General features: G+C 34.2%; 1 non-coding gene across 1 annotated transcript; it reads left to right on the forward strand.

The window, feature by feature from the left end:
• Nucleotides 1-11,367: 11,367 nt before the first annotated feature.
• TRNAS-UGA (transfer RNA serine (anticodon UGA)) lies at nucleotides 11,368-11,449 on the forward strand. The gene has a single exon. It is a non-coding gene; the product is annotated as a tRNA-Ser (tRNA).
• Nucleotides 11,450-14,746: the final 3,297 nt, after the last annotated feature.

Below are 14,746 nucleotides of genomic sequence, written 5' to 3' on the forward strand. Positions count from 1 at the left end.
ATATTTGGCTTAAAGTATGTATATTTATATGTATATATTGCCTCACATTTTACTCATGTTTTGTGGATTTTTGGATGTGGAATCTAGTGATTTATTCTAATTCATGATTTTTTTTTGTGTAGGAGTCACTCGGAGGCAATGTGGGATGAAAGTGCACGATTTGAAGCAAAAAGGGAATAAAATGAAAAACTGGACCTGAGTAGTGCCCTGGGTAGGGCATTGTGCTACCCGTGGCGAAGTTTACATATCTGAAAATTTTGGCCAACAGGCCTATGCCAGGACTAGCGGAATGCGCTACCCTTGACACTGGGTGATGGGACACTCTCCTACTTTACTCGAGACAAAGTTTTGACGGCCCTACACACCCTAACTCGTATAAAAAGAAGTCTAAACTTATTTTGGAGGGGAGGACGCCACTTTGAGAGAAAAACACGAGCACAGAGCCGCCGTGGAGGCCGAATTTTATCTTTTCTTCCACAAAACTTAGTAATTTTTATGTTTCTTTATATGATTTGTTGTTTGGCTACCATGTCTATATGGAGCTAAACTTCACGTTCTAGGGTTGTGGTTCTTTCATGAATATTGTTATTCGAATATTGATTTTGATTTCTTTTATCGTGTTGGTATATTTATTTAATCCTACGCATAATTATTTGATTGCTCGATCACCAATTAAATACTATCTATGAATCTAGAGTTGAACTCGAAAGTTGAAATTCTAGATTACATATAGGATTGAGTTGAGCAAGTTCTTGAGCCTGGGCATCAGGGACTGGATTCGCGATTAGGATAGACATATGCTAATTGCCTTGCTTGGGTATTTTACAGGAATTACGAATGCGTTCTTGTTGATTCTAATTCTATAGACGTATAGGTGTTAGGTTAGCTTGAATAGGCGACTAATAGATCGGCAGAATCGTATGAGCAATATTAACCATGTCAACCAATAAATTAGATAAATTAGCTAGTCAATTCAATTGAAGATACAATAGGAATGTTAGATAGCCAATAACCCTAGATCATTTTCATCACATTGATAATATTAAAATCTGCTCTTCCTTTGTTCAAAGTTCAATATTTATTTACTTTCAGTTTAATTAGGTTAGAATCATCACTTTTGGATTTAATCCTTGTTTAGATAATTTGGATAATCTAATTCAGTTAATAGTTGATAACAAGTCATCACGGGTTCGACATCCGACTTTTAGTCACTTTATTACTTGACAACCGCGTATACTTGCATGTGCGCTTGGCCACAACAGGTTTTTGGCGTTGTTGTCGGGGACTTAGAATAAGCTATTTTTCTATATTAGACTTTTACTTTTTATTTACTCAAGTTTTTGTTTTTATTTTTTTTTCTTTCGTTTAGTTTTTTTTTTTTTTTACATGGCATCTTGGAATAAAAATTGTTTGAATGATGGTTATTCTTACTTTGATGATCCTTATCCATATGTGGAGGACCCCACTGGTGGCAAAATTGTCAGAATATTCCCGGGAGCTAGTTGGGCGCACAATCTTAATCCTATTAGTGGAATATTTGTAATGTTTGTAGTGGTCAAGGTGGCCATTGGGATGGTTGTCCTCATTCTTTTATCCTTCTCTCAGCCCTTATTATGATATTTCTAACAGTGCTTGTGAGTTTGACAGGAGCAATGAAGTGCAGGATATAGAACGTGATGCATATATTAGGAACATTTTGAGGCAAGTAGCATAGCAACATGATGAACTCAAAAAAGATATGCAAAGATTGAGGGCAGCAATCACAAGAATGAAGGCCAATGTGGAAGAATTAAATGATGAGAGCGAGTTCCACCAAGGGGACAATTTTAAAAAAGTGGAGATTTTGAGCCATATGTGGCTAGTGGAACAAGACGAAAGAGAAATATAAGGCTCAATGGGAGAAAATTGCAAGTGGGATGAGACACTTAATAGAAGAAAGAGCTGAACTGAGACAAGAGATCAGACAATTTGGCATTGTTATTCACGACTTGAAGGCTCAATTGAGTGCAAAGGTTGATACATCTAACGCCCAACAAAATAGTTATGAGTTGTGTAAAGCTGAAAAGGAGCTTATACGCCAAATTGAGGAGCTAAAAATGGAGAGTCAATCATTCGACCATATTTTTGTTGATGATGCCCATTTTGAGAAAACTACACTAGAGTCATGTGAGGAAGTAGAAAATGTTGCACTTGAAGACTCTAGTATGTGTACATATGAGGATGTAAATAGCAACGCAATTCTAAAGTTGGGCATATTGGTCCTCATTCTATACATTTTTCGACGTTGTGTTTGGATGATGACATGGAAATTGAGTCATGTAAGCTTTTGGAGGATTCAACGGACGAGGAACAAGGTGCCTACATTCTGGAATTTATTGTGCCAGAAAGACAGAATTATATTCCTTATCTAAAGGTCGAGAAGTGTAGAGTAAAAAATTTATTACCTGGCCTAGTTATCTTTGTAGCCCCACCAAAGGAGCATAGCCGCAGACTGGATTCCATGTTAGGGGTACAATTCATAAGTTCGAGGTGGAGACAAAAAGTGGTTCAATTCATGTCGCGACATTAAATTAGGCGCTTGTTGGGAGGTAACCCAGCTTTATTGCTTTCTTTTGTTTTTGTTTATTTAGTTTTATTTTTATTTTTTATTATTATATTATTTTTGTAGTGTTTGTTTTTATTTTGTAGGATTATGAGCATAGGAAGAAAAGCCACTAGAAGGTGCAAAAGCGAGCCAGATAGTTGGAACTAGTGCAAGGTACTCACACAAAGGACCACCCTTGGGAGAAGTATGAGTACCATGTGAGATGTTATTGCTTCGGTATTTGGCCTACTAGGGAGTCTCTTTTACCTTCTTATTATTTATAGTGTGCGTTGAAGACATTGCATAATTTTAAGTGTGGGGTGAGGAGATTTTCAGAATGATTTTATGTGTTATCTTAGCTTAGTTGTAGTACTCTTTCTTAGTGTAGTAGTTTTTGTTAAAAAAAATAAAAATAAAATTTTAAGAAAATAAAAAACGAAAAAGGAAAAAAAATCAAAAAATTTGGATTTTTCCCGATGTGGATCTTGTGGACAGCTTTCTTGAGGGAATAAAGTCTAAACAAAAACTATGTCTTTTAGTTTTTCTTAGGTAGAAATAATCCCTCGTGATTTTTCTTTGTGCCTCAGCTTTTTTCCATGGGATGTATTTTGATCTAGGAAGTTTTTTTTTTAGTAGATTAGAAATTAGGGAATAAAATGGAGGAAGAAGGATGAGATGAACCTAGGCGCCTTTGACTTGTTTGATAGTAGCATATGTAAGCTTTAGCATGTGTAGTATCTTCCTTATGTTTTGAAATTGTCCATGACTCCTTATTTATCTGGATAGCATGTTATTGATGCCTATGTCTCATTCTCTTGACTATTGTTCGTCTTGTGCTTAATGCTTAATATTTCGTGGCTTTTTGAATATTTGCATTAGTTGAGAGTCGGAATGGGACCGTCCTTAGTGAGTCATGTACCATGTGTGATGAGATTTTTGTGTAGTCCATGTATTGTACTTGTGTATAAAACTTGCCCGGTATGTGAGTTGAAGCGAAACTTGAGGTGATGCTTGGTTTGAAAAATGATTTTAGGCTTTCTTTGATCGTTTTGAGCTTAATTGCTTATCACAAAGAAAATCTATTCCTAGTTAACTCTTTTTAGCCTATAGATTTTTACTTGGCACCCACATTACAAGCATATTCCCTTTTGTTCTTAATTAACATTATTTTGATCTACTACCTCATAAGGCACTTTTATTATAAGATGAGCGCTAGAATGAGTAAGGACGGAACTTGGTTGGCTTTTGAGTGAAACCAATGGAAGAAAGAAAGATGCACTTGTGTTGTAAGAGATACACCACTAGCGGGAATTGCAAAAGAAAAAATAATCTGAAAAAATATGTGTGGATAAATAAGTACATCTTGTCCTAGCTAGTGAGGTATGAATTAAGGTCGTGCTTAAAGAAAAGGAGAACGTTTTTGGGGGTGATCTTGTTTGTGAAATTGAAGGTGAATTGAAGAAATTTGCGCTTAAAGTTAATTTTGTGATGTGTTAAAGTGCTTAGGAGGGTTAGCCACTATTTCTAAATATATTTTATATGTCCCTTAGCCCACATTACAACCATGAAAAAGTCCTAATTAATTTTAGATCGAGTGAGCTTACATTAGTGGAGGTTTACATTAAGGACAAGCCTATGGTACCAATTGCATGCATGTGACTTCTTTTGTGAGAGTGAGTGATTTTCTTTGATATATATGAGTCCTTAAAATAAATTTGAGCATTTGATCTGAATAGGTGGATTCAACTTATTCTCTTGTTCTTGTTGTGAGGGCACATGGTTTCATGAGGGATAGGTAACGTTATTATATTTTTCTATGATGTTGGGTGTTCATGCCATGAGTGCATTGTGACATTCAGTCAGTTTTTGAGGCTAGGATTGTTATGAGCACGTTGTCTTTGTTGTGAATATTTTTGAAGAATAGCATAAGCAAAGGGAAGTGTAAGTGATTGCATATGCTACAGTATAATTGTTGCTGTCAACCATGGTCATTGGTGTAGTGTGCTTCAAATGTATAAATATAAAGTGCTTAAGAATAGTGTAAATTATTGGTTGACTTGGGGACGAGCAATGTTTAAGTGTGGGGTGTTGATATTCGGCTTAAAGTATGTATATTTATATGTATATTGTTGCGTATTTTACTCATGTTTCGTGGATTTTTGAATGTGAAATGTAATGATTTATTCTAATTCGTGATAGTTTTATATGTAGGAGTCACCCGAAGGTAATGTGGGATAAAAGTGCATGATTTGAAGCAAAAAGGGAACAAAATGAAAAAAATGGGCCAGTGTAGCACCTTGGGTAGTGCATCGCGCTACCCATGGCGTAGTTTACAGATCTGAATATTTTGGCCAATAGGCCAGTGCCAGGGCTAGCATGACACGCTACCATAGATGATGGGTGATGGGGCACTCTCGTACTTAGCTCGGGACAAAGTTTTGACGGCCCTACACATCCCCAACTCGTATAAAAAGAAGTCTAAACGTATTTTGGAGGGGAGGACGCCACTTTGAGAGAAAAACACGAGCACAGAACCGTCGTGGAGGCTAGGTTTCATCTTTTCTTCCACCAAACTTAGTAATTTTTATGTTTCTTTGTATGATTTGTTGTTTGGCTACCATGTCTATGTGAAGCTAAACATCACATTCTAGGGTTTTGGTTCTTTCATGAATATTATTATCTGAATATTAATTTTGATTTCTTAATTTATCATGTTGGTTAATTTTTCAATCATGCGCTTAATTATTTGACTGCTTGATCACCAATTAAATACTATCTACGAATCTAGAGTTGAAATTGAAAGTGGGAATTCTAGATTGCATATAAGATTGAGTTGAGCAAGTTCTTGAACCTGGGTATCGGGGAATGGATTCGTGATTAGGATAGACAAATGCTAATTTCCTTGTTTTGTTATTATATAGAAATTACGAATGCGTTCTTGTTGATTCTAACTCTATAGACATATAGGTGTTAGGTTAGCTTGAATAGGCGAGTAAGAGATCGATAGATTCTTATGAGCAATATTAACCCTGTCAACCAATAAACTAGATAAATTAGTTATTCAATTCAATTGAAGAATACAATAGGAATATTAGATAGCCCATAACCCTAGATCATTTTCATCACATTGATAATATAAAAATCTGCTCTTCCTTTGTTCGAAGTTTAATATTTATTTTCTTTCAATTTAATTAGTTTCGAATCACCACTTTTGGATTTAATCCCTGTTTAAATAATTAGGATAGTCTAATTTAGATAATAGTTGATACCAAGTCCTTGTGGGTTCGACATTCGACTTCTAGTCACTTTATAACTTGACGATCATGTATACTTGCGTGTGTGTTTGGCCGCAACAGTCATGGAAGTTTGTTGTGTGTTGTGATTTCTCTTGAATTGAGTTAAGTGGAAAGTTTCAGTTCAATGGAGTGTTTATGAGGAGGACCATCCTACTTGTGATTCAGAATTGATAACAGGATTCTCATATTTTCATAGCATGATAGATGCACTGAGTCGTGTGGAACTGGGATTGAATGGACAAGGTTGTTGTTCAGTTTCGAAAGGAAGGTCATAAGTTCTAGACAGCATGAGAGATTTCAGAAGTTTAAGAGAATGTTGGCACTATCTTGTATCTCCTGAGAAGGGCGTGTGTTGTAGAAAATGCATTATATATTCATTTGTTGATGCTTGACTAGTAATACAAAAATCGTGTGGTTGGTAACCGAAAATGTTCAAGTTTTGCTACTTGACGTGGGAGGTTTATAAGAGTATCTCTCATGAGGTGATTATTTATGCGTGACGATAGTCATTTAAGTAGGAGAGTTAGAGATCATGTATGGACATTCCTATATTCTTGAGGTTTAGAGATTGGATGTTCTCAGAGGCAGACTATTCCTTTGGTTGTGGACTATGAAAGTGTGTTAAGGGTTAGACAACTGATTGTATGTATCATGGTTAGGGTCACTGTGGATTTTTGGAATGTTATTTACCTATTTCGGAATGGTTTGAATCGGATTGGGACTATTAGTAGCCCTAATGAGAATGTGTATCCTACACTGGATTGGATTTACTTACTTACCGCATCATTCACTATGCGTGTGTCATCGGGTAGAATCAATCTTATTCATGTCTTGATCTATTTTATGCGTTACTCTCTTACGCTATGATGGGTTGTGAGATGACTTGATTACTCACACGCATGTTGTGGTTCTGTTCAGGCTTTGTGGTGTATGAGCGAGATGGCTCTTGGAATGTTGACTTGCTTATTGCCCCTTATTCGTTCTTACCTTTTTCGTAGCACATTATACTATTCGTCTCCCCATGGTTATGTTTATGCATTTTACGTGCTTGTTGTTGATACACGTGTGTTTGGTGAGTATGGTGACTGGGCATATGAATTATGGGGAATTTTTGTGATTACATCTTAGAAGTAGATTTATGACTCGATACAGCTTGTGAGGATTGATGCAGTGTATATATACAAGAATCGGATTTTAGAGGGAGTTTCTGTCACGACCCAAAATCCACTATAGGCCGTGATGGCGCCCAACATCGTCGTTAGGCAAGACAACACTTAATTATTCATTTTATCATTTTTAAAATCGTAAATCTTTCTTAGATGACGAGGTTAGTGTATTAAAATAAATCATAGTTACGTACAGTTTCGTTAAAATAATAAGTGAAAGTAAATCTTACAAATTCTAGAACACCCCCAAAATCCGGTACAAGTGCATGAGCTTTTACTAAGGAGTACAAAAATAATACAACCTTTTTTTGGAATGTAAATAAGACAGAATAAGTAAATGGTGCGACGGAGACTCTGTGGGCTGCGATATGTAGCTTGGACTACAGCTCACCATAAAGTCTCCTCAGCAACTATGCCTGCGCGCCAAAATGACCACCAATTTAACCTGTCAGATCTTGCACGTTAGCATGAGTACGTAAATCAATGCGTACCCAATAAGTATCTAGCCTAACCCCGGAGAAGTAGCGATGAGGGGTCGACATCGATACTTACTAGAGGTCCAACAAAGCAATATAATAAATCATAAGCAAATGTGAAGCACACAGCAATAATGAGATAAATTTGTAAGTTACCTAATCTTTCAAATATTACTTTTAAAGTATGAACCTAATCTTCCAAATATTTCTTTTAAAATATGAATTTATCAGTATTGTATTCTACCTCAACAACTCAGATGTATCAAGTACCAGTAACAAACGGATCAGAAGTACCATATAAAAATGTTGGGCGTCAGTGGAAAGATAATCTCATAAATATTCGGACTACCAGCGATATAACTCACGATTATGCCGAGGTCGTTTAGTCCGATCCAGAATAATATGTACATTGTCGAAGGTCGAGCGGCATGAACTACAGATGTATCTATTATAATGTCGAGGCGTTAGGCCCGCTCCACTAGAAAGGAAAGAAGTTATCGAATTACGAGATACGTACTTACAATACAGTACATGAGCACAAAGCGAATATAATCTTTACCGTTTCTCAAATAACTAGCCAACAAATCAAGGTAATAAGGCTCGGCCTAGTATACATATATTTATTTCTAAATTAATTTCAATTATAAGTTCAAATAATTAAGCCAGCAGAATGAGCATAGTACCTTACTAATCACGTGTGTTCCAGATTCTATACCTGTGAAGAAGCAATTTCGATTCCTTAATTTTTGGACAGAACATGACACCTTTCAAGATGTTGTGAAGGAAAACTAGACGATAGACTTTAGTAGTTATCCATTCATAATTTTCAATCACAAATTGAAGAAGTTGAAGCGAGCATTGTTAGTATGGAGCAAGGTTACGTATGGGGATATCTTCCAAAAGATTGCTAGTTTGGAAGAGATGGTACTTGTTCATGAAGCACAGTTTGAAATCAATGCAACAAAATTTAATAGAGAAAGGCTTAACAAAGTTCAGGCAGAACTTATCAGAGTTTTGTCTCTCGAAGAAAAATTTTGGAAACATAAGTCTGGCATGTCATGATTTAAGGCTGGAGATCGCAACACTAAACTCTTTCATGCACAAGTGAATGGTAGGAAAAGAAGATTGCAATTAAAGAGAATTCAGAATAGTGAAGGTAATTGGATCGAGGGCAATGAACGAATGGCAGATGAAGCAGTCAATTTTTTTCATAATTAATTCCATGAGGATGTCATTCCTACTGCTTTTGGGATCATTGATCATGTTCCTAACATAGTAACCTTTGATCAGAATCAAGAAATAGTGAAACAACCTACGAAATATGAAGTCAAGAGGGTTGTCTTTGGCTTAAATGGGGATAGTGCTGGAGGACCAGATGGATTCATTGGAAAAAATTTTCATAGATGTTGGTACATAATAGGGGATGATATATTTAACATGGTGAGGAAGTACTTTAATGGTCATGAACTACCAAGATTTATCACTCACAAAAATCTGGTGCTATTGCCTAAGAAGAAGGAAATTACTACTTTTTCTGATATGCGACCTATTAGTTTGAGCAACTTCGTTAAACAAAGTTTTTTCAAGAGTTATTCATGAAAGGATTGCTCCTCTTTTGCCTAATCTCATCTCAGATGAACAAGCAGGTTTTGTTAAAGGAAGAAGCATCGTAGAAAATATGTTGTTAACTCAAAAAATTATTACTGACATTAGGTTAAGGACAAGGGCATGACCTAATGTAGTGATGAAATTAGACATGACCAAAGATTACGATAGGCTTTCCTGGATATTCATGACTAAAGTGTTGAGGAAAATGGGCTTTTGTGAAAGGTTCATTGGTGTAGTGTTTGGCATTGTGTCTAACAACTGGTATTCAGTATTAATTAATGGCCAGCCGTATGGATTTTTCAAGTCCACCAGAGGAGTTAAGCAAGGGGACCCCTTGTCACCTACATTATTCATTTTAGCTACTGAAGCTATGTCTAGAGGTTTGAATTCTCTTCATCTTAAGTTATACTTTTGTGGATTTGGCTTGCCAAAGTGGAGTCCTAAGGTTAATCATCTAGTGTATGCTGATGATACTATCATCTTCTCATCGTCTAATGCTACTTTATTACAACTAATTATGGAGGTGTTGGTGCATATGAGGTAGCTTCTGGACAATTAAAAAGGCAAAATCAGCAATCTATATGCACCATTCAACAAGTTTGGAGGTTTTGAACAAGGTGCAAAGAGTGATTAGAATTGGCAAGCAGGAATTTTCTTTCACTTACCTACGTTGTCCAATCTTTTATGCTAGAAGGAAAATGGACTACTATCAGGGGCTTGTTAACAAAGTGCTTGACAAGCTTCAATCATGGAAAGGTAAACTTCTATCGATTGGTGGTCGGGTTGTATTGATTTCATATGTTTTTCAAAGCATGCCAATACATTTGTTGTCAGTTGTAAACCCTCCAGCCTCTGTTATTAATAAACTTCATAAATTATTTGCTCGTTTTTTCTGGAGTAATTCAATAGGAGGAAGAGCTAAACATTGGGCATCATGGGACACATTGTGATTTCCACAAAAAGAAGGACGGGTTAGATTTAGATCGTTACATGACGTGTCTAAAGCCTTATTTTGTAAACTATGGTGGATCTTTAAAGCAAAGCCTACTTTGTGGAGCGCATTCATGAGTCAAAAATATTGTAAAAAATTGAAAGCATTGGTGGTTCCTTGGAGAAATGGATCTCATGTATGGAGAAAGATGCTTGAATGTAGGGATGAGAAATGGTCCGTTCCAAAAAGAATGACTCATTTCTAAATTTGGTAATAATTTAGTTTAAACTTACGATTGCATCCTTAATGAGAAGCTTTTATAACCACACAAATACTATGGGCCCATTTTTGACTTGTTTAGGATTACAAATTCCAAAAACCTTCATTTTTTCTTAAACTATGTGTCCAGTCAAACAAGTTCACATAAATTGGAACGGAGAGAGTATATATATGTTCAACATCAGGGACTTCAGTCTTATAGAGATAAACTTCTGTAGTGATTTTGTTTAGTAGTACTCCCTGTTTGATAGGGAAAGCATGGAATCCCTTGTGCCTACTTCCTCTAGAAAGTTTTGCTTTAGAAATTTATTTTCTTAGTTTGTGATACTTAGATAGCTAACTGAGTTACGTTGTAGCTAAGATGTGACTTTGTATAGTTTTATACCGGTGATTAATAAAATTACTAATAGTTACAAAAAGAGAGAGAGAGAGAGAGAAAAGGATAGATATCATATGAGTATATTTAATTAGATATATGGTACTAACAATACTATTCATAATTTAGACAATTCAATAATTGTGAATAATAGACTACAAGTTTAAAGCAAACAAAAAAATATTTTAGGAGAAACAAAAATATATATTTATATTATATTAAAAGAAGAGTGGTGAACAAGGATACTAATTCCAGATATTATTCATTTTATTACCTTTAAGGTGACACATAGTGTTAATTGTAAAAAAAATTACTTTAGTAATGTATGAAAGTTAAACTCATTAAAATAATAATTGACGGTGATAATAATTTACACCAATTAGATTTAGATAGCCCATTAACATAACTCACAAGCTAATTTGATTTACAAAGTAATTTGTACGAATGTAAATTATTACGCGTTCAATTTAGAAATTAACAAAATAAAGAGGCAAGATAATACTCAAACTCACTGATATTTTGATTTAAATTTAGACTTTTTGACTAACGTACTGTTACTTGAAAAGTGGGTGGGGATTTCAACTCTTTCTCCTTATTAAGAACCTAAATCCTAGGTTATGTTTAAAACATGCACACATATTCCAATAATAGGTCGATATGTCCGAGTGGTTAAGGAGACAGACTTGAAATCTGTTGGGCTACGCCCGCGCAGGTTCGAACCCTGCTGTCGACGTTCATGCAAATTCCTATTTTCTACTTTTTTCCTTTTTTCTACCCTTTCCTTTATCCGTGTTGGTTTTGGGAACCCTGTTGTCGACACTCCTGCAAATTCCTATTTTCTACTTTGTCCCTTTTTTTCTACCCTTTCCTTTATCCGTGTTGATTTTGTTTTAAGCACGTTCTAATGCTCTGCTTTCCTTAATTGCTCCCTCTCCATTTTGAGGAAACTACACTATATACCTATAAAAACCAAAATATTTACCCATTTTGAAAATAGTTACACTATCTACCTACCCCACCCATATTAATTACCCGACCTTCCAACCATTCTTTCTCTACAATTGTATAGTTTAAAGCTGCCTTATATGTTCCCCTACTTTTCTCCCTATTTTCTCTTTCTTCCTTTTATGACATCAATTCATTTTCTACTTTTTCCCTTTTTCCTACCCTTTCCTTTATCCGTGTTGGTTTTGGGAACCCTGTTGTCGACACTCCTGCAAATTCCTATTTTCTACTTTGTCCCTTTTTTTCTACCCTTTCCTTTATCTGTGTTGATTTTGTTTTAAGCACGTTCTAATGCTCTGCTTTCCTTAATTGCTCCCTCTCCATTTTGAGGAAACTACACTATATACCTATAAAAACCAAAATATTTACCCATTTTGAAAATAGTTACACTATCTACCTACCCCACCCATATTAATTACCCGACCTTCCAACCATTCTTTCTCTACAATTGTATAGTTTAAAGCTGCCTTATATGTTCCCCTACTTTTCTCCCTATTTTCTCTTTCTTCCTTTTATGATATCAATTCATTTTCTCCTCATATTCTTCGAACGATAGTAATTCCTTTTATTATAAAATTCTCTCTTCCAAGCTCGTCGGGTATTGGGAACCCAATAAAATTTTCTACTTTTTTCCTTTTTTCTACCCTTTCCTTTATCCGTGTTGGTTTTGGGAACCCTGTTGTCGACACTCCTGCAAATTCCTATCCCTGAAGAACCTTGAAGCATGAAACTCATATATTGGGTTTGTTGAATTTGTAGTTATTTTGATCCAATTTTGTCTGGGTTTGTTTGAAATATTAATTGGAGGTTGTAGCTAAACATTGAGCGAATTTAGTGAAGATTTCGCACTAAAAATTTTAAATTTGGGTTAAAGCTGAGTTGAACTGGCAAAAAAGAATTTGTATTGTATACCAAAATGGTATACTATATACCATTTTAGTATACAGTTCTTTTCAACATATTATAATGTAATAGTATACTATTACAATTTAGTCCTTTTAGAACTTTTTGAAATGTTCATTGAGTTCTTTTTCAACTTTTCAACGGAGTTTTCATATTTTTTTATTTTTTTCTTAAACCAAAATATTTAGTTTGAAATATTTGATTGGCGATTGTGGCTAAAGTTTGAGTTAATTTGGTAAAAATCCTGGAGTAAATTTTTGAAATTGAGTTGATCTAGCGGAAAAGAATAATTTGTACTATATATCAAAATAACATACTATATACCATTTTAGTATATAATATTTAATTTTCAATAGTGTATAATTTATTGTAACAGTATACTATTACAATATATGGTGTAATGTAACTATCTAGTTAAATTTGGTATTTTTTTTAATTATCCAAAAAAAATTCAATGGGTTCTTTTTCAATTTTTTAACAGAGTTCTCTATATCATATACCCTATCAGTATATATGATATATAGCATGTGGGTATCATAATTTACTGCAATAATATACTTCAACTACTACTAATATATTATTTTTTATATGCTATATGCTAAAGTAAGTTATTTATAATTAATATAAAAAAAAATAAAACAAATAAAAATAACAAAAATAAAGAAGCCAAAAAATGTGTGCAGAATTAGATTCTGAAAAACAAAAGGAAAATAATTTGAAATAATAATAAATAAAATTTAAAAAGAAAAAAAACAAAAAAAAAAGAAAAGAAAACAGTTATAATGTATAAGTTGTTCTAATAATTGAATTAAAAAAAATAAGAAAAAAAGACAAAATTTATATTATACCAGTTATATTTATAAAAAAAAGATGAACAAATATTTACTATATCAGTTACCTTTTCTTATTTTATAAAAAAAGAAGAATATTAAAAAAAAAGCAAAACAATTAAATAAAATTAGATTATGAAGAGAAAAAAATAAAAGAAAAAGGAGTAATGAAATTAGAAAAGGAACAAGAAATAAATAAAATAAATAAAAGAAAAAAGAAAAATAAATAAAGAATGAGCAAAAATTGAGTGTGAAATTAAATTATGATAAAAATAATAATAATATGATTTGGTCAAAAAATAAATGAACCGAAAAGGAGAAAAAATAAAAAAAAAATAAAAAGAAAACGAGAACAGAGAAAAGGAGAGAAGAAAGAAAAGAAGGAGAGAAATAAAAAAGAAAGGAGAAAAGAGGGAAATTACCCACAAAAGCTTCCATGGATACGAAAGGTAATTAGTTTGATGGGTAAAAAAGTAAATGGGTAAGCAATGGTAAATAATTTCGTTTTTATGTGTAATTGGGCCATTCACCCCTCCATTTTGTTACTCGATCGGTTCACAGCAGGAAGGCGCATCTTTTTCTCTTCCTAACATTGAGCAATTGTCATATTCATATCCGATATCCGAGGGCTGTTCAAAACCGAACTGAAACTGTTAACCGAACTCAATCGATAGCTTATTGGCTTATTGGTATCGGATTATCGAGGTAATGGATGGTGAACAGATTGAGATTTTATAATTAACGACTTAACGGTTTGGAGGAGGATTACTCAATTTTCTTATCGGGTAAACTGTTAAACTGTTAACCCGTTAAGAATTTTTATATTTACACTTTTACCCCTATGTATATAGAGTACTATTGAAACACTGTGGTAGTTGATTCTACTCTCTAGCGATAAAGTCTGATGTGGTAGTTTTGCCGGCATTATCAAGGCCTAAAAACAAGATCTTAGACTCTTTCTGCCACAGACCAAGCGATGCGAGAATTCCATAGAACCAATCGACCAAAAACATCCTTTTTAAATTGATTTTGATTGACTACAAGCCCTAAGATACAGATTTAAGAACAGAGACAAAGGTGTGATGGATCGAATGATATAAGAATAAAATGTGTATCGCAATCTCTCGATGGATTCAAGGAAGAATCTTTCCTCGAAATGGTAGACTTTATCGCTAGAGAGTAGATTCAATGTAGACTTTCTATTTTTATTCTTCACCCGTTTGGTATTAACTGTTCAAAAAATTTCTATTTAGTTTAGCCGATAAACCGCCCGATAACCGTCTGATAATCGT

This window comes from Nicotiana tabacum, chromosome 22, assembly GCF_000715075.1.
Source record: "Nicotiana tabacum cultivar K326 chromosome 22, ASM71507v2, whole genome shotgun sequence".
NCBI classification, from domain to species: Eukaryota; Viridiplantae; Streptophyta; class Magnoliopsida; order Solanales; family Solanaceae; genus Nicotiana; species Nicotiana tabacum.